Source organism: Diplotaxodon limnothrissa, linkage group LG12 (assembly GCF_057381915.1).
Source record: "Diplotaxodon limnothrissa isolate DT_005_m linkage group LG12, D_limnothrissa_male_GT1.1, whole genome shotgun sequence".
NCBI classification, from domain to species: domain Eukaryota; kingdom Metazoa; phylum Chordata; class Actinopteri; order Cichliformes; family Cichlidae; genus Diplotaxodon; species Diplotaxodon limnothrissa.
In genome coordinates this window covers 2,325,276-2,347,513 of record NC_140607.1, presented here as the reverse complement: position 1 = coordinate 2,347,513, position 22,238 = coordinate 2,325,276, and positions in this window count along the sequence as shown.

The following is a 22,238-nucleotide window of genomic DNA, read 5'->3' as shown; positions in this document are numbered from 1 at the left end:
AGAGAACTGGCACACACTCAATAATGTCCCATGTTCTCTGCAAAGGGGGGCTTCCCTGAGGTTTAGGCAGTGAGAAGCACACCAAAGAAGGCCTTCATTGTGTTACACACAATGAAGGCCTTTGGAAACTATGGAGGAGGAGAGGTTGTGTCAGGATCTCGCATCAACATTTTGTAGGCGAAACACAGACAAAGATGTTCTGAAACACCCACTGATTTTGGCATGTGAGGATGATGACTAGATAACAGGTAGTCTGGCACACGCAGAGGTAAATAAAAGAAACAAACGGAGCTGTCGAGTCCCTTTCCAAATCTATCAAACGTCTCTGGCAAGGAAAGAAGCCCAATCTGTTGGTTGTGTGAGGGGAGTATGCATCTGTCAGTAATCAGGAGCAACAGAGCTGTGCAGCATCCGGACTTTAATAAATCACTGAAGTAATATTACATAAATAAGAAGATAAAGTGAACATTTAGCAATGTCTTGCTTCATATTCATTATTGTGCATTAAAGCAAGTCAGCATGTTGCCAAAGCCTCTTGGAGATCAGGGCATGTGTGTGCCAGATCTTTCTAGTCCGACTGCGTACATTTACATTCTTGGTTTCTAGAATTTGTTTTCTTTGTATCTGTTCAATGAGCTCAAGCTCGAGTTTAATCTCTTAACACCCAAGATACATTTTAATACCCGCCTAGACTTAGGGTAGGATTTTACCAATGACGAGAACGTGGACCCAAAGAGGCAGAACGAGACACGGACAGGCTGACACGCCAAACACAGAAACTATTTAGAAAAAGTCTCACAGGGAAATGTTTGTGTGGGACAGAACTATAGAGCTGAAACTATTCACGGGAGGGAGGAAACATGTAACACAGGCGTAGGGCTTCTGGAATGGAAAGAGAGAACGATTAGCTGAGAAGGGGAAACCGGGGTGAGGATGAACTAAATAACCTAACACCAAGTGACTTATTTTAAAAGTAGGTGGAGAGCGTCCCGGGAGTGGAACGGCTGCAGGTGGCTGGGTGAGCATCCTTGACGACTGTGCAGGAATTGAGAGATGGACCTGGGAATGTCCAACAGCCCAAGACGAGGGAGGCGGGAGGGCAGGCAGGTGAGCAGAGTGAAGCTGAGCATGTGTCCAGGATCCAAATATCCAGAGAGACCACTGTTCAGACCGGAAATGTTTCCGTAGCAACACTAGAGGCACAGGCAGAAACAAGACGAGACATAAAAAACAAAGAATGCAAGAACCAGAGTGAGCTAACTGGTACTAACTGGTCAGCAGACAAACTGTTGGAAGGCAGATAAGCTGCTGGCCTTCAACACTGGCTGGTGATGGCTGGACTGCTGTTAGGTGAGCCCACCAGGTGTGTTGATGAGAGCCCAAAGGCGGGGCTGCGAGTGAAAACAAGGAAAAAACACAGCCACTCACCCAGCCTGACACCTTCCAGCCTTTTTCATCGGGGTGGAGACAAAACGTCTGTGAACTCATATGAAGTGTCACTTGTTTATCAATTCCTAAAACAAACTGACTAAAGAGCCCACGGTAACAGAGTCTGAGCCCGTCACGGTCAGTCGCACTTACTGTTTATATCAGAGTTTATTAGTTCACTGTGCTTCTCCCTGTTTTCCTTTTGTAGCCACATTTCCCTGTTTGTTTATCGTTCTGTAACTTCTGTTGTCCTTTGCCAGTTAGTTTTCTTCCCTCGTGTCTTTCCTTCAGACTTGGTCCGAGCGTCTCTCAGCCTCCCTGCCAGTGATGAATGGCAGGCTTTGTGAAAAACTGAAACATCGGAATCAACTGTGCAGAATTGCATCAAGGATTCAAAGCAATCTCACACCCAGCTCCACTTGTTGGAAACTGATGCTGTCATCACATTTCAATAACGCTACTTTGTGTAATAATAACAAAGACAAATGTTGCACAATTCTAAACAAAGCAATATTTATACCTGACTAAAGATAAGAAGAAATGAGAAAAACAGCTATGAACAAGGTAATAAAAAAGGAAAATGAACAATGTGCTTTTGTAGATGAGGCTCAGAAAAACTATTCATAAAACAAGTTGAACAAAAGCTGCCGTAGTTCTTAAATTAGGCTGAACCGGCTTCATTTCTGTTAATTATTGTCCCAGCCTTGAAAAACAACCCTCAAAGATTTGCAGCATTGCAGAAATCTGAAAGTGACTATTGTTGTGCTCCTGGAGTTATATTTATATTTACCAACAGTCAGTAAACCAATCACTTATACACAAAACATTTCAGCCACACTACTTAAAACAGTTAGTTTTACATTGTTTTAGTTTGTTGATTATGTAGATGTTTCATTTAGGAGAACAAAAGTCCCTAAAATTACTCTGGTTTACAGAAACCACAGAATTACTGTAGTGTGCTTATAAGCCGATAGATTTAATGGAATACAATGGTACAGATATTTACTGTAGAAATAGAATGGTTGAGCTATGAATTGTGTGGTAACATACAATTAGAGGGTGTACTTATCTCTATTGGATTAATCAGCTACAGCAGCTGTTTATGGGAAATTTTGACCAGCCTTAGAGAAGCGTATTCGTGAGACGCTGCTGCTCGATGAGGAGCCCCGGCTCACAGTCTCCTCTCTAAATGAAGTCAGGACTCTGTGCAGGGCAGTCAAGCTCATCCACACCAAACTTGCTTAACTATGTCTTTGTGCACTGTTGCACAGTCATGCTGGACCAGGAAGTAGCCATCCCCAAACTGTTCACTCAAATTGAAATGTGACAAATGTCTTTGTATGCTGAAGCATTAAGAATTCCTTGCACTGGAACTAAGGAGCCAAGCCCAACTTTGGAAAAACAACCATAATCCACCAAACCTTACACTTGGCACAGTGCAGCCAGACAAGTACCTGTCTCCACTGCTCCAGAGTCCAGTGACAGTGTGCTTTACACCACTGCATCCGACACTTTGCATTACGCTTGGTGATGTACGGCTTGGATGCAGCTGCTCGGCCATGGGAACCGATTGCATGAAGCTCTCTACTCACATGAAGCTCGGAGGTCTGCAGCAACTGACTCTGCAGAAAGTTGCTCTGTGCACTATGCACCTGCTGACCCTGCTCTTTGGTTTTATGTGGCCTACCACATTGTGGCTGAGTTGCTGTCATTCCCTGTAATATAACTATTATGTAACCACATGTTTATTTGGCTTAAATGTTACTGAGATTAAAAATGATATTTCTGAGACTAGAAGAAGGCAGCAGACATTTACATTTTAGATCCACACCAGAAAACTCCTGATTATGTTAATCTGACCAAGAATCTAAATCAATCAAAGTACTGGGGGTAAAAATGTTTCGATATTTTAGCAGGACAGCTGATCATTCACCTTCCAGTTGTCTTAGCCTATGTGGTGTTGTTTGTCATGTTACTCCTGCACATCTCCCCACTCATTCTTATGAATCTTACTCAGTTGCAATAAAATTATTCTCAAATAGAGAGTACAAACAAACCAATTAATGCCCTTTTTCCAGTGTTTGGACAACGATTATCTGATGTGATTTCAGTCCTTGTGCATAACTTTTAAAGTGCAAACCACAAACCATCTACTACTGCTTATATACAACCCCTGTTAAGACAACATGCTAGCATAAAGCTACCAGGAAAAAAGCCTGGAGCTGAATTTATGTTGATCCAAACAGCCGAAGCTGTCCAGCAGGTAACAGACGCAGTGATGAGCTGCAGGCTTGTAGCACTGTAGCCCCCATTTCTACAGATGAATCCCTGTAGGCACTGTGACGTCTTCAGCCTTGCTGTTGGGTTTGTGTTTATATTTCTACACTCAAACAATGATCTTGTGTATGACTGTGTGCCTCAGAGCACCATGTTGTACAGTAATGCAGTGCATTTTTTTAAGTAACAGGTGATGTGTAATACATTCCTTTTCTGTCATGGCTACAGATTTAATGCACCCAGAAAGCACGCCATCACAAGGAACCTCACAGTAAAGGTTTATTTACACATTCATTCATTAAGGTGAACAGAGACTTGGAAGAAGGACTCACAATAAACGACTGGCACTCAGAGTCTATAAAGAGGAACGGGGAGAGTTAGCACGGGCTGCAGGTGTCACAGAGACTGGAGGGAACCAGTTTGAACTGGGAGACGTAGAAATCAGGGTGAAATAGATGCCAGATGGATTCATCACGTTGCCAACAACAAAAGGACCAAGATATCTGGTTTTGAGTTTACGGTCATGGCTTTAGAAGATAAAAATACTTTCTGACCTGAATGATGTCGTGAGTCTGTGGCTCTCCTATTGGTTAACGCATTGGTTCCAATCAGCAGTCGTGTGTAGGGCCTCCTGGTGCTGGTGGACCTAAACTGATGACACAGTGATCTGAGCAACAGGCTTGGATCAGACAGGCTTCAAAGGGAGATGGATGCAAGTGTGTTATAAAGTGTGATTAGTGCCGGTGATGCAACGATTCCTGTTTTTTTCCCAGTCCATGGTCAGACCTCCCGTACGTTTCAGCTGTCAGATTTCTTCAGTTCTGCACTGATAAGGAGACGACTTGGCACAGAAGGAAATATCAACCTGGACAGTCAAGTTCATCAGCTTCTCCAAATTCTCAAACTCCCGTCTCGTAGCCAACTCAAACTTTAACTATTCACTCCAAGCATATAAAATCGATAGCAAGTACTCACCAGAAAATTCTGCCACTGGCCTATTTTACTTTATGAGTCTGGTTATATTCAGACCAGAAATCACCAGCAGAGCACAAACAAGACACCAGCTCAGTGGGGTTGGAGACTAAATGTACCCAGGCCGCAGTCATAGAGTCTCCTAACACACTGTAACAAGGCAGCCTTTTGTGGCTGGATTTACAGTGAGGACGACGCCTGAGACACAGTATGGTGGAAGCCAGAGGTGTCCACATATATCCAAAGCCGTGACATTCAGTGGCAGTCCAAGTCTTCTAACAACAGCATCCACTCCCTTGTCTAATGACAAATGGCAGCCTTAAATACTCTGAGCTGTTAAGGACAAAATGATTGTTTACTCGGTGACTTTACCAAATTCTAACTTTTCACCAACATTCTGTGAATATATACACACATTTTATCATTCTCTGATAATTAAATCTTTTATACTTTAACCTTTAAGCCTGTTATGAAAACACCAGAACCCCACTTACAGAGATTGCCCACACTCCCTTCCCTCCTGGAAGTTTAAATGGTGTCCGGACCCCCGAGGAAACATTTGTCCGAACACCCTGGAGAGGACATAGAGAGCACAGGTGAGTAACCACATCTCACAGCAGCTTCTCTGCACCAACACTCTGACCTCTAGACTTTGCACACACATGTGCCCATGTTTTCCCTAACAGTAGACCTTATTTGTTCCCAGTAGCAATTCTCTCCTCCTCACAGACAACCACCACAATCAGTGAGGAGCAGCTGAGCAGGACCTGGAACAACAGGCTACCTGATAATTGATAAAATACTCAATAAATATTCAATAAATAATTAAACCTATTGTGTCCAAATGGTTACTGATGTGCCAATCTATGCTTAAAGTGCAGTGATAAAGCAAGTGCTAGTTAAAGTGCTTTTAATAAGGTGAGAAAGTGCTCCTGAAGTGCTGTACGAGTTACTTTGTAGGTAGAGTCAGTCTGGGAGAGAACCACAGTCCTCGTATAAGCAGCTCCACCCAAGTCTGCCCACTAATCGACCTGAATGAGGAGAAAACACCCAGCCAGGCTCCACTCAGACATCTTTTGATTAATAATGTGATAAATGTGATACAACATCTTCAAATTGTAACAATGAATGAGAACTACTCTTTCTGTGATGCCCAAGCTTTTAAAGAATTTCTCATGTTTTACAACTTTAGTTATCTGAGAGTTGAGCCAAGGACACAGGCTGCTCAACACCCCCCACCAGTTGCTCTATTATTGTTTTGTTTTTGTTCCAGCGATGACCCATCCTGCCCAGGGCAAGCATTCAAGTTTCGTCACACACATTCCCTGTTCTGCCCCAGAAACACTGCAAGTCTAAATGTTGTGCAGTTACAGTTACAGACCTTATGCACATCCACCCACATTGTGCTCTGAGTGAATAAATCGATATACGTTAGTGAAAACATGCCATGTAATTCTTCCATAAGAAGTGGAACAGCAGTGATGACTCTTTTACTAGCCTGTCAGAGAGAAAGCCCCTTGGAAAAGAGCTGACAAATTACTTCCAGACCAGTTATACTGGAAACACTTTTTACTTTTGTTTTTGAGAAGCACACACATATATATCTTCAGATGGTAACGAAGAGAGGGAAGCTTGTCCGAACTCAGGGGATCACAGTACCAAAAGGCAACATTCCAGACATTGAGGACAGTGCCTGGGAATCCCACCGGCAACTGGGAACCACGCTAGAAAAGCTGCAACCACCAAGTACCTGCAGAGGGTCAGGCAAGTCCCGAAGAGTCAGCTGAACAGTAAGAACAAGATCCGGGCCATCAACACCGTGATCAGGTGCCCTGCTGGGGTAATAAGCTGGCAAAGGTGGAGATAGAAGCCACTGACATCAAGACAAAGAAGCTCCTGACCATGCATGGAGGGTTTCACCCTGAGGCTGAACACTAAGTGGAAGGAAGGAGGTCAGGGACTAGTGAGTGTCAGTACCTGTCAGGATGAGAAAACAAACATCCACAAATACATCAGTAAGATGGCCCCAACTGACCGAGTGCTCAGTGAATACCTCAGGCAGCAGAAAGCCAAGAAAGAGGAGGGAGACGAGGAACCATCATGGAAGGACAGGCCCCTGCACGGTATGTACCACCGGCAGATAGAGGGGGTGGCTGATATCCAGAAATCCTACCAGTGGCTGGACAAAGCTGGACTGAAAGACAGCACAGAGGCACTAATCATGGCAGCACAGGAACAAGCTCTGAGTACAAGATCCATAGAGGCTGGGGTCTATCACACCAGGCAAGACCCCAGGTGCAGGCTGTGTAAAGATGCCCCAGAGACAATCCAGCACATAACAGCAGGGTGCAAGATGCTAGCAGGCAAGGCATACATGGAACGCCATAACCATCAGTGGGACCTGGATTTTGTGTACGTCCAACAGTAATGATTGCAATAAATTTGTTTAGTTTTTGTTTTTAACTTTCAGTTAACAGAGCGAATGCTGCAAACTACACTGGTGATAAGTACATCCTAACAGCTGCTCTTGGCTGGCATTTATGAAAGCCCACAAAAGAGTTCAGCTTCAGTCTTCAGGCAGCTCCACCGTCACACCCAGCAACAGATGCCAGCTCTAAAGCCAAACATTAACAGTGTGTTAAATTGTTGCCTCGTCACATACAAGATTTATTTGTTGGATTTATTCACGGTACACCTAATACACGCCTGTTGTCCCATTTCAAAAAATATTGTGATACTGTGGAGGGAGCCAGTAAAAACAGAACACCATGATTTCCAGATCATTTAAAGCCCATGTTTAACTGAAGCCAGTATACAGTTGATTTATCAAATGCTGACACTGAAAAGCTCTGTCTTTACAGTCATGGGTACTTCACCTGAGATTTGGATCAGTTTAAAAATGATGTTCATTTCTGGCATCTGCAATTTTACCCGAGACTTTCAACTTGTGCAGAAGGGACGGTGCAAGTTTTCAAACTAGAGGTCCCAACAAAGTCTCTATACCACAAGGTACCAACGCAGGAGAAAGACAGGCTGAATGTGTTTATGAGTGAAATGCAAACAACTTTTGAATTGTGTCAGAATGATCTCTGTCCTGATTACTACGACTTGGAAGAACAATAAAAAGAACCTCCATGAATTTCATATTCCGATGGCATAAGGTGAGAGCTGGGCTGACACGGATAATGACTTTGACATCAGCGGTACGCGGCTAAAACAAAACCCAACTTTCTCTAATCTAAACAAACCTGATCATGTAGATGCAAAAGCCCAGAATCATAATGAAGTAAAAGTAGAAGTCTGGTCTGTACTACAGCAGTGCTGATATTCAGTACATCTGCACTCGTGCAAGAGTGGTATTGCTAATGTTCATGTAATGGTTTCGGTGCATGCCATCGCCTTGTTTTATTCTCAAGCATTCACGTCTCTTGGCTCTTTGTTTACTCTCCAGTTGTAAGATTTTAGGGTGTCTCCAAGGTTTTCTTTAGGAATTCGAATGAGGCCCGAGTATTCAGCACCACTTAAGTGTAACTAAATGTCAGTTGCAAAGAGACATTATGGGTGGGCTTTGATCAAAGTGTATTCTGATGGTTCCATGCAATCCCACACATACGTGCAGCTCAGCACAGAGCGAGCCTCCCCCCATATCCCTCATCAGCCGTGCTGAATTCTGGCAGAGTGTCAGAAGCTGGAATCTGGGCTAATAAAGAATAAGACCATTGTAGTGATGGTCAGCTCTGCTGTTTCTGTCCACTATTCCTTGCACCACAGACAGCTGTTGTCTAGAGGCTGACAGCTATGACACATATTTCTCTTGCGTGCACACAATCACACAGGCTTCATTCACTGGACAATAGTGCAGGGAACGTCTGGAAGTGATCTGGGGCATTTCTGAATTATTAATAGACATAATGAAAAATCTTGGAAGGTTTAAGTGTTCTGCGTGAAAGCATTTTTAGGGTGAGAAAATGGAGCCTGATATCATGTCTGCCATCAGGGAGGAACCAACATGATGGGGCGTCTGTGTCTCACCCAGAGGAAGCAAAGATGCTGTAAGTGAACTGTGGAAATATTGTTAGTGCACTGTATTATATTCAAACCCCACCAGTCTCCTTCCTTTTGTCCTTGAGAAGTTTGAGTCTGTTGCACGAGTTGATAGCTGTTCTCATTGCTTTTGTGTTGAAGACTTTTTACACGAGTAAAGATGAATATATTTTCATTATAAGGGCTCAAACAGCTACATTTTCTTAATTTATCAAATCAGGGTCAAGGGGATCTGAAACCTATCCAAATTGTCATGAATGATAAAAAGGCTTTCATCAGGGTAAACAAGCTATACATGCATGAGAATCTCATTTATTAATATGGTTACTTTAAGTGCACATGAGTGTGTATGCATTATGACCCCAGAGATTCACAAAAGAGTTTCAAGTTTAAAAAACAGATGTGTGCATGAGTTCACCTCCTGATAATGACGTTTAGATCATCGACCCTCTCAGATTTCACGTTTTCAGAATGTAGAACATAACGCTGTAGGACACACGGGGATTTCACAGTGGGTGACAGGAAGTATGTGCAAACAGGATGATACTACAATTCTTCTCCACGACATGGTTGCCCAAGGTGCTTAGTACGAGATGACTTGTCTGTTAAGATGAGAAATTACAGAGGGCTTGTTTGCCTCCTAATACTAGCTCCATAAATGAACCCATAGCTCTCCCTTTGTTGTATTTTTAAACCTGCATAGCTTTAATTTTCTAGTTAACCCTTAGATTTCCTGGACGTGATATTGCCCTTGGGCTCATCGTCACAACCTCATTAGGAACCATAACTATTCATTTTCAGTGACTGCACTTCTACACATGCAATACACAGATCATAACTGATCTCAAAGCAGTGACAGCAGAGCCGGTTATCTTTGTGTTGGTGAAGCTCGTGTGTCTCAGTCTCAATGTTAGTTTTCTGTTTTATTTTGATAGTCTCCTGACCTCTTTTGCTTCCTTCTTGCTCGTTAACTCACTCTGTTCACCTGTGCCTTACTTTCCCTAGCTGTGTCTCTTTCCCTGATTATCTTGTGTGTGTTTAAGACCTCAGTTTATTTTCTCTTCTTCATGTTTGGCTCCAAGTCTGCATGCTTGGGTCTGTTTCCTGCCTCACCAGGACAAGGAGACAGGCTTGTCCCTGGTTTGCATCTGCAGAGAGAGGCGTCATGTGATGTACTGCATCTGTTTAACTGAAGTGCACCCAAAAGCTTAAAAGAAATGCTTGAATTAAAGAACACAGAAGTGTTGTTATCTTTTCTCATCACCTGACCTCAACCCCATTGAACATTTAATTAAGATAAGCAGACTGGTGGGCAACCCCAAGTTCCTTAATTATCCAGATTGTTTAGGAAAGACAGAAAACCTCGAGTTGTTCCCAACAGCAGCTGTGAAAAACATGCTTGGCTGCTCAGCTGCTACAGGTGTGTGTGTGTGTGTGTGTGTGTGTGTGTGTGTGTGTGTGTGTGTGTGTGTGTGTGTGTGTGAGAGATGGTTACCCAGTTTAACTGGACTAATCCATGCCGATTTAGTGGGCTTCCACTTTTGGACCACACCATGTAACTGGGCTTTTATTACATTTTTCATGGGAGGGAACCTGCCAACACTTCTAGTTTAGGAGCATTATTATTGTGACTGTTTCAGGGTTTCATGTCAGCTAAACATGCTTTACACATACAATGCAGAGAAACAAGGCGATATAGTAGATTTAAAAAATGGAAAAACCAGTCCTCAAAACTCTGAACAAAGAGAAGGAACAAGCAGGCAGACTGTCAGATCAGCATAAACAAAGAAATTCAGTGGACTGAAGAGTCTCTGCTTTTAATTGCATGTGGAATGCATCACTGACAGACTGAAGTGTTAGATTTATATTTGCAGGCTAACAAAAACAGCGAAGCACATTTACAGCAAGCTTTCAGTTTTCTTAACATTCAGGAGCTTTCTGCTGTGTTTGGTACCAACTGTGCAAAACAGGCTGCAGTCTTTATTTCATATACTCTGAGCCAGGACTATATTCAGTATTTGTTCTTCTTAAATCAATAGAGAGGTGAAGCCTAAAAAGTTTCTCGTATGACTGATGGCGGGTCATATGATTGTTGGGTTTTTCTCTGTATCTATGAAGCGCCTTGAGGCGACTTTTGTTGTGATTTGGCGCTATATAAATAAAATTGAATTGAATCTTGCAAACAGCCGTAAATGGTAGAAAACAGAAAAAGACACATTTCCAGTCAGTTAGCACAAATCACCAAGTCCAGTAGTTCCCAAATGACACGTGTTGTGAAGCAAGTCGATGGGTGCTGTTGGATTTTACCAACTGCACCAAAAGTTCTGCATGATTAGTAAAATTCACCCTGAGTTTATGTGCAAACTCATTTCTCCTAAAAAGAGGAATGAAGGGAGCTCAAAGCATACTTTGAAACCAAAGAGCGTTGGACTCGAATGAGGAAACAAGAACCTTTATTGGACTGTGTGAAAGTGTCGTTTGCTGATATTTGGTAGTGAAGAGGCAAAAGAACAACTGCTGACATGTTGGGTCAGATAGAGGCTGCTCAGTGCAGATGTGCATACAGGAGTGTGCTGACATGTCAGCGTGCTGTTTCGTGTGGCCTCTGCACAGAATGTTTGAAAACTCGGTCAGCTTTAAAGTGCTGAAAACAAACCACGACACACTTTTGACAGCAAAGATGATGCATTGAGGCCAACTGCTGCTTAAATCAATTTCACCCACAGGTCAAAAGGGAGGAGATCCCGTGTAATCCCCTCTTTGTGGTTGGTTCACAGAGACACCGGTGCAGGGGTCCAGATCAGTTTCACACTGGTTTGCTCTGAGCTCTAGCATTTTTAAAATCTTTAATGCCTCCAGACCCACAGGGACAAATATTCAGCACGGACGTCAAATTACCATCTGGAAGTGACAAAAGACAACTCGGGCAGCTGCCCATGTTGTGAAACATAAGGTGCAATAGGTTAGATGTTCATGGTGACTCATGCTTTGCTTACTGGATTATGACGGCTGATGTGTCTCCCATCAGAATCAGAATCAGAATCAGAATCAGAATCAGAATCAGAATCGTGTTTATTGGCCAAGTATATGTGCAGACACATACAGGGAATTTGGTTCCGGTAGATGGTGGCTCTCAAGCACAGCAATGTAAATCTCACACACACACACACACACACACACACACACACACACACACACACACACACACACACACACACACACACACACACACACACACAAGTGTCTATATATACACATTACACATACATACACAAAGCTGTGTAAACCAACTATAAATAACGAATCTAAACTTATATACATAAAATACAGAAATGAATGAGGTGGAATGAATCAGCTATAGAATTCAAAGTACTGTTTTCATTTATTATCATATGTGCTCAAGATGTGGTGAATCCAGTTAATTTGGAATGTAACTGACACCCTGCAAATGTAGATGGAGCTAGGAAAAACAAAAGTGAGTCATCCCTGCCCTTTTACATGTGGTCTCCTGCACTGATCTAAGAGAACAGAGCGAAAGAAAGCAGCTCGTGGTCATCTTCCTTAAGCCTTACTCCCTCAGCTCACATGCAAAATCCCAGCTTTATGGATAAAAGTGAGCTGTAATTTTTTTCTCTGGAGACAGGGGACAGGAACGGAGACGGCCTGAATTCCGGCGTAGCTGTGATTTCACCCACTAAGGTGGCCTTGCCAAGCATATCAGTGAGAGGAATCCAGTTTCTGCATCCTGCCGTTCTCAAATACAGGAATCATGTGGTGGATCACAGCATGCTGAATCATAAACAGTCAAATATGAAAGTAGATTTACTGCCAGATGTTGGCAGAGCACACTTCATTTCACTTGTAAAACAGTGAGGAAAGCAGGGTGTGCACAAAAGGTTGAATAATTCCAGGACATTCTTTCTGAGGAATTGTCTGCTAAGGAAACTGCAAAGGCTGGATTCCTGAAAACGTAAAAATACTGCTTGTGGAGTTCAGATATCAAACAAATAATCTGTGACTTTATATGGTTTTATATCACCTGATAAATGCCTCTGTCAGTGCGCCCCAGGGTGGCTGTGGCTACAATGTAGCTGCCATCACCAGTGTGTGAATGTGTGGATGACTGAATGCAGTGTAAAGTGCTTTGGCGTCCATAGGGACGAGGAAAGCTCTATACAAATACAGACCATTTACCATTTTATTTACAATAAATAATACAGGACACAGTTCGTTAGCCTGTAGTCAGCTTACTGTGTCTGGTATTTCCTCAACAGGAAGGAAAGTTCACAGGAAGTGATGTGTTTCTGTTGCCTGTGTGTGACCAAGTTTTCCTTCTCACAAAACCATGCTGGAAGTAACTGAAGTGCAGTGGTGCAACTCTGAAGCCTTGTACCCATCTCATGGTTTGTCTCAAACTGGATCCACTTGAGACGGAAACAGTTTAGAGGAAGCATCGGTCATTAGATACAAGCTTGTTGCATTGAACATTCCTTGAGTGCTGACTGTATCACTGTCTTCTTTTGCATAGTTATACTATCTGCTGCGGTTAATAATAAGTAACATTTTTTTATACCACACCTTTAACAGGCAAGGTCACAAAGTGCCACACACCACAAAAAACACTACTACACAGCACAAAGACCTGCGTGTGCTCTGCAGACTGAAGGGAACAGTTAGAGTAGGTCAGTGAAAGCTCTGCTTTACAATTCACTTGTTATTAATCTTTGGCTCTCTTCCACAGCATGTCTTTTGTCTTGTTTCCTTGTCTCACCCCAGCCGGTCGCAGCAGAGAAAGGGAGCAAAAACAAAACTAAAAAGCAAATGAAAACGAGCAACAACAGCGAATAAGAAGGAAAGTGGTCGTTGTCCAGGATCTGCAGTGCTGAACTGGTAACCAGGTGAGTCATTTCCTGTGGGGTGTTTTCCAGAAGCTGACCATTCAGGTGGCCAGTGGAGACTTGTGGAAGCTTAGTTGAATCTTTAAAGACATTGGCAACTTCTTTAACAGCTCATGAGTTAATGATCTTTTCAAAAACAAGCCAACAAACCTTGGGGAGAGTTTCTTTGAATCAGTCTTTAAAGGAATGTGTCTTAATACCCCTTTAATCCAAAAATAGAACAATTCCACCAGAGCTTATTCTTACATTTTTTCCTTTGTTATCTCAAAGGTATAACAGGTTTAAAATCCTGCTCTAGCCCACGGTGGGCTGCAGTGACAAGCCTGCAGGCTCTGCTGGCAGCCAGAGCAGACTGAGGGCAATTTTTCTCGAAATGTCAAACACGGTTTGCAACCCCGTCACCCTGTGGCTGTATTATTGTACGGTTTTTACTTTACAGGGAACTTGAGGTGACTGTTATTGGGATTTTAGGATTATATAAATAAAACACAAAAAAATTAAAAGGAGATCGCAACAAATAGCCGAAAGTATTCACCAGCAAAACAGTCCAGAATGAAATTCTATCATCTTTGGCTGAAATGGTTGCTGAGGAGATAAAGCAAGTTGTTAGAGAGTGTGCAGTTTTAGTCATTATACATGGATGTCAGTAAATTGGACCAAATTTCTTTCATACTTAATGATGCTGCACATTAGAGTTTCCTGGGGTTTCAAGAGGCACACAGACTGGATGCTGCTGGGTTTACATGCAAGATTATTGGTTGTTTAGAGGAACATGGGGTGGACTACAGACCTTGTTGGCCAAGGGTATGATGGGGCATCTGTAAGTGGGTCACATTCGGGTGTGCCATAAGCAAGCATACAGGAGGTGTCCAAGAATGCTTTCTGTGTTTGCTGTAGTGCCCTGTGCTTAATCCTTACCATAGCAACTACTATAATAGTTATACACATTCAGACATGTCTATTAGAAATGGCAGCAGCAAATGTTTCATGTGGACCCAAGAGAAGTGCAGCACCTTGGTGATAATCGTTGCAACATCATCAATAGTTTGTCTGTTATTTTAATATGTGCTCCAAGATCTCTCATCAGGGAACAATTGCTCTCTTTCAGAAAAGTGTTGGATGACTCTAATATGTTTATAAATGCTTTAGTTGACTTGTCCAATCCAATCTAGTTGAATTACTCAAGAAACAATGTTACATTATCATACTGAAGCCTTTTTTGATTAGCTGTGGACCGACATTGTGCAGATCGGTGAAATGCCTAAATAAATAAATAAATATAATAAATATAATAAAATGAATACCTAAACTTGTGATTAGGTGAGTCTTAAAAAGAAATGCAAAGAGTTTGGATGAGATTATCAGGCTGTTTGCTTCCCAACATGGAAATGTGTGCGTTCAGTAATGCAGACAGAATATTCTTCAGCTCTGGCCTATAATGAAGGTAATTACATTTAAGGTAATGTGCTTGATTATTTACATCAACTGATAAAAAATAAAATAATTTTGTTGATGATTGTGTAAATTTCAGCAACTGTTACAGATGTTGAATAAACTGCAGGTGTTTTTAATCGAGCCGCCTCGTGTTGTGTGTTTGGACTTTGCTCTTATTGGGTTGTACAGTACATGAAATCAAAATGCATATTTTTATTTTTTTGCAACTAATATGTTTACATGAGCTAATAGCAATAGTAAATTTATAAACTATGTTTGTAAATATATATGTTTACATATTAGTGAAAGTCACACCTGCAGATGAAGCTTTGAATGTGCCAGCCGAGGAGAATTTCTCTAGATCCACTCCTGACTATGATGCTCCTAGTTCATTAAATTCAGTTTTATTCATATATTGTATATTTTAAGATCCTACAATAGTACAAAAGAAACAGAAAACCCAGTGGGAAGGAAAAGCTCTTTCAACGGGAAGAAACCTCCAGCAGAAGCAGGCTCGGTGAGGGGCGGGGCCATCTGCAACGACTGGTTGGGAGTGAGCGGATAAAGACAGGACAGAGACATGCTGCTGAAGAGAGCCAGAGGTTAATAATAACTAATAATTAAATGCAGGCAGGTGTAAACGCATAATGAGTGAAAAGGTGACTGAAGAAGAAACACTCAATGCATCATGGTGACTAAGGGTGGATTCAGGGTCACCTGATCCAGCCCTAACTCTCTCTTTCTAGTCCCTGTCAGGACTCTTGCTGCAGCATTTTGGATTAGCTGAAGGCTTTTCAGCGAGTTTTTAGGACTTCCTGATAATAATGAATTACAGTCGTCCAGCCTGGAAGTAATAAATGCATGAACTAGTTTTTCAGCGTCACTCTGAGACAGGATATTTCTAATTTTGCTGATATTCCAAAACTCCAAAGTTTCTCACAGTATTAATGTGTGAGAATGTTATTTGTATTGATCGCTGCATTGAGGTCTAGCAGAACGGTTTTACAGGTATTACAAGGGAGGAAAGAGTTTTTTCCATGGTCGTGGAATGGTTCTCCTGGAGGTCTCTTCTTGTTAAAAGGGAATTTTCCCTCCACACTATTGCTATTCATAGGATATTTTTCTATTGTTTGTGTATTCTCTCTAAATATTGTAGGGTCTTTATCTTTCAATATAAAGTGCCTTAAGGCAACTGCTATGGGGAATTGGAGCTATATAAATAAAAGTGAAATGAATCCAATTAAAAACAGTGTTGAGCCCCAGAGAGGGAGAGGGAGCGTCTCCTGGATCAGAAACAGTGTGAGTGGGTCAGCTGGGGATGAGTTTGAATGAGTTCTTGCCCACGCTTTCTCTCCATTTTCACTTGCTGTTGGGGGGGAACAGACACCAAAACTCCGGCACAGGAAAAGATGATAACTTAGGGGGAAATACACCAAATTACACTATAAAATATGAGACACAACTGGAGTTTTACTTGATCAAATGATGAGAGTACCACTGTAAATGTTACATGCACTCACAATGCCAATGGAGTTTGCCTAACTTTAAATCATAACTATAGGCTATAATTTAAAGTTAACAGCTTGCACAAAACAACAAAACATTGGTGTCATTATAGACATTTGGAACGTGTTACGATGTTTTTAAGTGGACTGTTACTCCAGTATTTCCTGTCTCCTCTTCTGTGGATTGGTATACACCAAGTTATAATTATGACTGGGAAATTATTTCTAACATCTCACAGCAGCAGGATTTTCTGCTGGCGCTTTTAGGTTGTTCCTCTCTGTAGAAACAGTGAAGTAACATTTAAGCCCATATTTCTTTATAATGTTCTGAGGAATCTTTGTTTCCCCGTGGTGTTAAAATCCATGTTTGATTGTTTTACCTGTAAGAATCACAACACATCTGTACAATATGCTTTTTCCTGGAAATCTTTAGACTGGTTCAGATTGAAAATGAGTGAGTAAAGACATGCTAGGATAGTGTGTTTGGTATTTTGGATAAGAAAAGGTGAAAAGCCCCTGAATAGTGTGTTAATATCCCAGCACACAACATAACAGTAACACAGGAACAGCTAAGAGGCAGTTTCACTAAAAATGAGCTCAAATCTGATCAAAGTTATTTGACTTCCAAATGTGTTAAATGGAAGTCAGGAGGTCACCACGCGGCCTTGTTACTGCTCATGTGACACATTAAAACGTCAATTTCAGGTGTAACCAATTCATCCATGTTTAGCTGGTCCTGTAACTATGTTGGCTGTAAATACTGTTTCCAGCTGCTGTAAAGTTGTTCACATTCAGAGTGAGCTAAGGTTAGGCTTTGTGAATAAATACAGCAGACCTAAAATCTGTTGGTGTCATCGTGCCCTAGGAGTTTGTGCAACCGGTGTATTAGATATATTCAATATGAGTCCGTTTTGAAATGTTTGCTTAATGCCTTTACCGTCTGAAGATGCCACAAAGCATTTCAAAAACATTGCAACAGACAAATGGGCCCTCCTGACCTCCTGCACATAGCAAAAAGGGGGTTGATATTAACTCTATGCTATAGCCAGGAAACAAGTTAGGTTGGCCAGCTTGCTAGTTAGGCAGTGGCCTACAGTAATGCAGCCAGAGACAACCAGAAACAGCTGCCTGCCTCTCAGCTCAACAAGCTCCAGCCATTGTTATAGTGTACAGCAGTGGTGTTCTCAACTCCACCGCTATGGGTATGCATCTGGCATTAAGCTAAAGATGAAAGTGGCCGATTTAGTCAGTTCGCTAAGAAAATGTTAGCTTCAAATAGTTAACAGAAGACAGCCTGGGGCCAGTTTAGATTCATGAATCAAATCACGAAGAGTACATAACAGATGTAACCATAGTGTCTCTCAGTGGTTTGTTCATCCAATTTTTGGTTTGATGTTAGTGTTTTGGCCATTTTAGCTGTTTGAAGCGAGACATACAGACCATGGACTGGATCTCACGATGAAGCCCAGAAGCACTGCACTTTCATATGGTAGTGACATTTTTTACAGCATGCCTCATTCACCCAGTCACACAACCATTTTTCCTGTGTGCGTTCTAATATTCAGACACGTTCACATTCCAGTGAACACAACTGCGGGTTCAGTATCTTAGTCAAGGACACTTGGGCAGTGGAATGGAGAAGCCAGGGATCAAACTGCCAACCTTCTGATTGGTAGATGACCTGATCCACCCTCTGAGCTACAGCCATGTTTTACCACAGACTTCTACGTAGCTGCTTCAGACGTCTTTCTCCAACTACAGGAACCACCCTCTGGTTCACTTTTCATGTTCGCCTTCTGTGTAGTCTAAAGTCTACTAATCAAAATGCTCTGCTAAGTCAACCGTAGTTTACTCCCAAAGTTCAGCCATGTTGCTGTTTGGCTAGTAGATTAGCTTGTAGTTTGTATCTGCCTTGTAAGAGCTTCTACTGCTCCAGTTTACCAGCTAAAAACTCCTTTTGTGTCTGAGTTGGTTGCACACAGTGGATTCATGGTTTATGGTTAAAAACAGCTGCCTGCTGTTGCAAACTAGGCTTATGCGTGTGATCACACTGAGCCAAAAGCTGAAGGCTGTGAATCCAAAGCAATGAGCTGAACGATGCTGTCTAGAGCTGGATGATCATTTTCTTTCATTAAGTCTGAACTTCTGATTATCTCATTTAATCCATATAAAAATATAGATTATAGTATGTAAAATATGTGATAGTGTAAATGTGCATTTTCATAATATAAACATTACCTGTTTACTTTGGACTCTTGAATAGTTTCAGACATGCAAACACACATTCCTTTGCTGTGGCATCGCTAGAGCTCACTTGGCTTATTATCAGAAAACATAAATCTGACTGTCCCTGCAGAATTGACCTCACAATGGGAAATAAATCAAGATTGTTGTCTTTGGATCGTGTGAAGGGTTATTTTGTTACTTCTTCTTTTAAAAGCATAACAAAGGATAGCATTTTTTTTAAATCCATCTCTGCAGTCAGAGCACTTTAGGCATTTTGTAACACTCATGATATATGGTTCACACTGGCAAGCACGTGTGGAAATCCTTGCCTGCTACACTCCACCCATTAGTAATGTCTTTCTCTACAGATGAAAACTTTAGTCTGTCCTCGGTGAGTGCAAGATTTGCTGCACTAAAAATTGTTTAGCAACATATCCATAATATAACAGAGACATAATGTCAACAACATATACAAAACGTAGATATAGTGTTACTGTTTGGTTTGAGATCAGCTACTACACAAAATAAATAATATCTTTAATTTAAGTGTTATAATAATAAAATAACTGTATAAAGATTGGTAATCCTGGTTCCTCAGGGAGTTCATATAGCAAATTTCATCCAGATCGATTAACATCTCGGGGAGGCTTTAAGGAACAGACACCCACACATACACTTTCATCATTCTAGTAAGATGTGTAATATACAGGCTCAGGCTACATCTGAGAAAAGCCATGATGTTCCTCCAGTATGCAGGATCATCCCTGCGCATACATACATCTCTCTGTGTTGAACATGTTGGACTTTATGAGCACATTCTGGGCAAAATTTGAACTTTTATACAGAACATGTTAAACTTGAGCATTGGACCAAAATGTAGTGAACGTCTTCATGCTCAAACAGTAATTAGTACTTTAAAAATACCACAACCTGGGGTTTCCCAGGAGAACACTGAACTGTAACAAGATGAATAACGTTAATGCTTCAGTCTCAGACTGAAGAAGTCACTTGAATGAATGAGGAAACGTTTCTCCCACTGAAAACGCTGCATCCCGATGAACAGAATCAACCTTTGGAGATTTACTTACCTGGATGATTTAGCATGCATCAAGACGTACCTTACTGATGTTTATAGACTGAGCGGCCTCCTGCCTTACCTCTCTGTTTTAATAAGCATTATTAACACTACAGTTTGGTTCAGAACTTGTTGTACAAGTAGAAACACTTTGGACAACAAAGCACCAGAAGAAAGACCTTAAACAATATTAATATTTAATGAATATTAAATTGACTATTACTTACATAGTGCTTTTCTTTTCTAGCTGAGTACTTAAGGCATTTTTTCCATAGCCTCAATTCATTCACAGGGCACTTTATTTTATGCCTTAAGCATTATGTTTTTTTTAATTTCATGGACAGATTCACTTGATTTCATCCACTTCAGACTGGGTAAGATACTGAGATTCAATATCTTACCCAAGAATACTTCTGCACGTGGAATGGAGGAACATCACTGAGTGCTCCAATTACCACTAGGACCACTGTTAGCTTCAGCCTCCACATCTTCTCCAGCTCTTCTCTGAGCCCTTGGTACATCTCCAGCTTCCCATGTTTCTTCGTGCTGATGTTGCTGTTATTCAGAATCACTACGGCCGTCTTCTTCTGCTTGTCTACCACCACTATGTCCGGTTGGTTAGCCACCACCATTTTGTCCGTCTGTATCTGGAAGTCCCACAGGATCTTAGCGCGGTCATGCTCCACCACCCTTGGGGGCATCTCCCATTTTGACCTCGGGACTTCCAGGTTATACTCGGCACAGATGTTCCTGTACACTATGCCGGCCACTTGGTTATGGCGTTCCATGTATGCCTTGCCTGCTAGCATCTTGCACCCTGCTGTTATGTGCTGGATTGTCTCTGGGGCATCTTTACACAGCCTGCACCTGGGGTCTTGCCTGGTGTGATAGACCCCAGCCTCTATGGATCTTGTGCTCAGAGCTTGTTCTTGTGCTGCCATGATTAGTGCCTCTGTGCTGTCTTTCAGTCCAGCTTTGTCCAGCCACTGGTAGGATTTCTGGATATCAGCCACCTCCTCTATCTGCTGGTGGTACATACCGTGCAGGGGCCTGTCCTTTCATGATGGTTCCTCCTCTTCCTCCTCTTTCTTGGGTTTCTGCTGCCTGAGGTATTCACTGAGCACGCGGATGGTCATGTGGATATTCGTTGTCTGGACCGTGATGCTGACACTCACCAGTCCCTGGCCTCCTTCCTTCCACTTAGTGTACAGCTTCAGGGTGCTGGACTTGGGTTGAAACCCTCCATCAGTGGTCAGGAGCTTCCTGGTCTTGATGTCAGTGGCTTCCATCTCCTCCTTTGGCCAGTTTATTATCCCAGCAGGGTACCTGATCATGGGCAGACTGTAAGTGTTGATAGCCCAGCTCTTGTTCTTACCTCAGCTGAATGGTGAGAACTGTACCTCTGTAGTTGGTTGGTGGTTGCAGCTTTCCTCGCAGCCTCTTCGTGGTTTCCATTTGCCTGTGGGATTCCCAGATGCTTGTGGATTCAGGCCTATGCAGAACAGCAGTGGGGAAAGAGTATGTCCTTGGTATATCCCGCCCTTGGCCATGACTAGTGCTATTGGCTTGTGGTTGGCCTCTAGTGTTGTATGCCACATCCCAACTAAGTTCCAGATGAAGGCTCTTAGGGTCCTGGAGATCTTGTACAGTTCTAGGCATTCCAGGATCCAGGGGCATCGAGTCATAGGCCGTCTTGTAATCAATCCAGGTAGTGCACAGGTTGGTCAGCCTAGTCTTGCAGTCTCAGGCGACTGGTTTGTCTACCAGTAGCTGGTGTATATGTCTGTTCATATTCATCCATTTGCTATGATGCCTGACAGGAGTTTACATGTGGTACTAAGGCAGGTTATTGGTCAGGTAGTTGGATGGGATTGGTCTCTTCTGGGGATCCTTTGGATCAGGACTGTCCGCCCTTCGGTTAGCCATTCTTGTCAATTAGCAGCTGGTTCATTTGTGCTGTCAGACGCTCATGGAGTGCAGTCAGCTTCTTCAGCCGGTAGGCGTGAACCACGTGGGGCCCTGGTACTGTCCAACTCTTCATACTGGAGACCCTTTCATGGATATCTGCCACTGTGATGGTTACTGGACCCTGTTCAGGGAGGTCGCTGTGGTCTATCTTGGATGTCTTGGATGTAGACATCCAGTATTGCTCAGTCTCCAGCCTTGGTGGTGCTGTTCTCATATTGTTCCCCTGCCACTGAGAGTACACCTTGGCTGGTTCTGTGGAGACTCTGCTTGGTAGTTTCCAAAGCCTCAGGTATGGACAGCTTCCTGTACTCCTTAGGCACCTCCTTCATTGCACTTTTCTGCAGCTCCGATAGTTGGCTAACCTCCGTCCATGCTAACTTGATCTTGGCCTCTAGTTTTCTTCTCCATGTT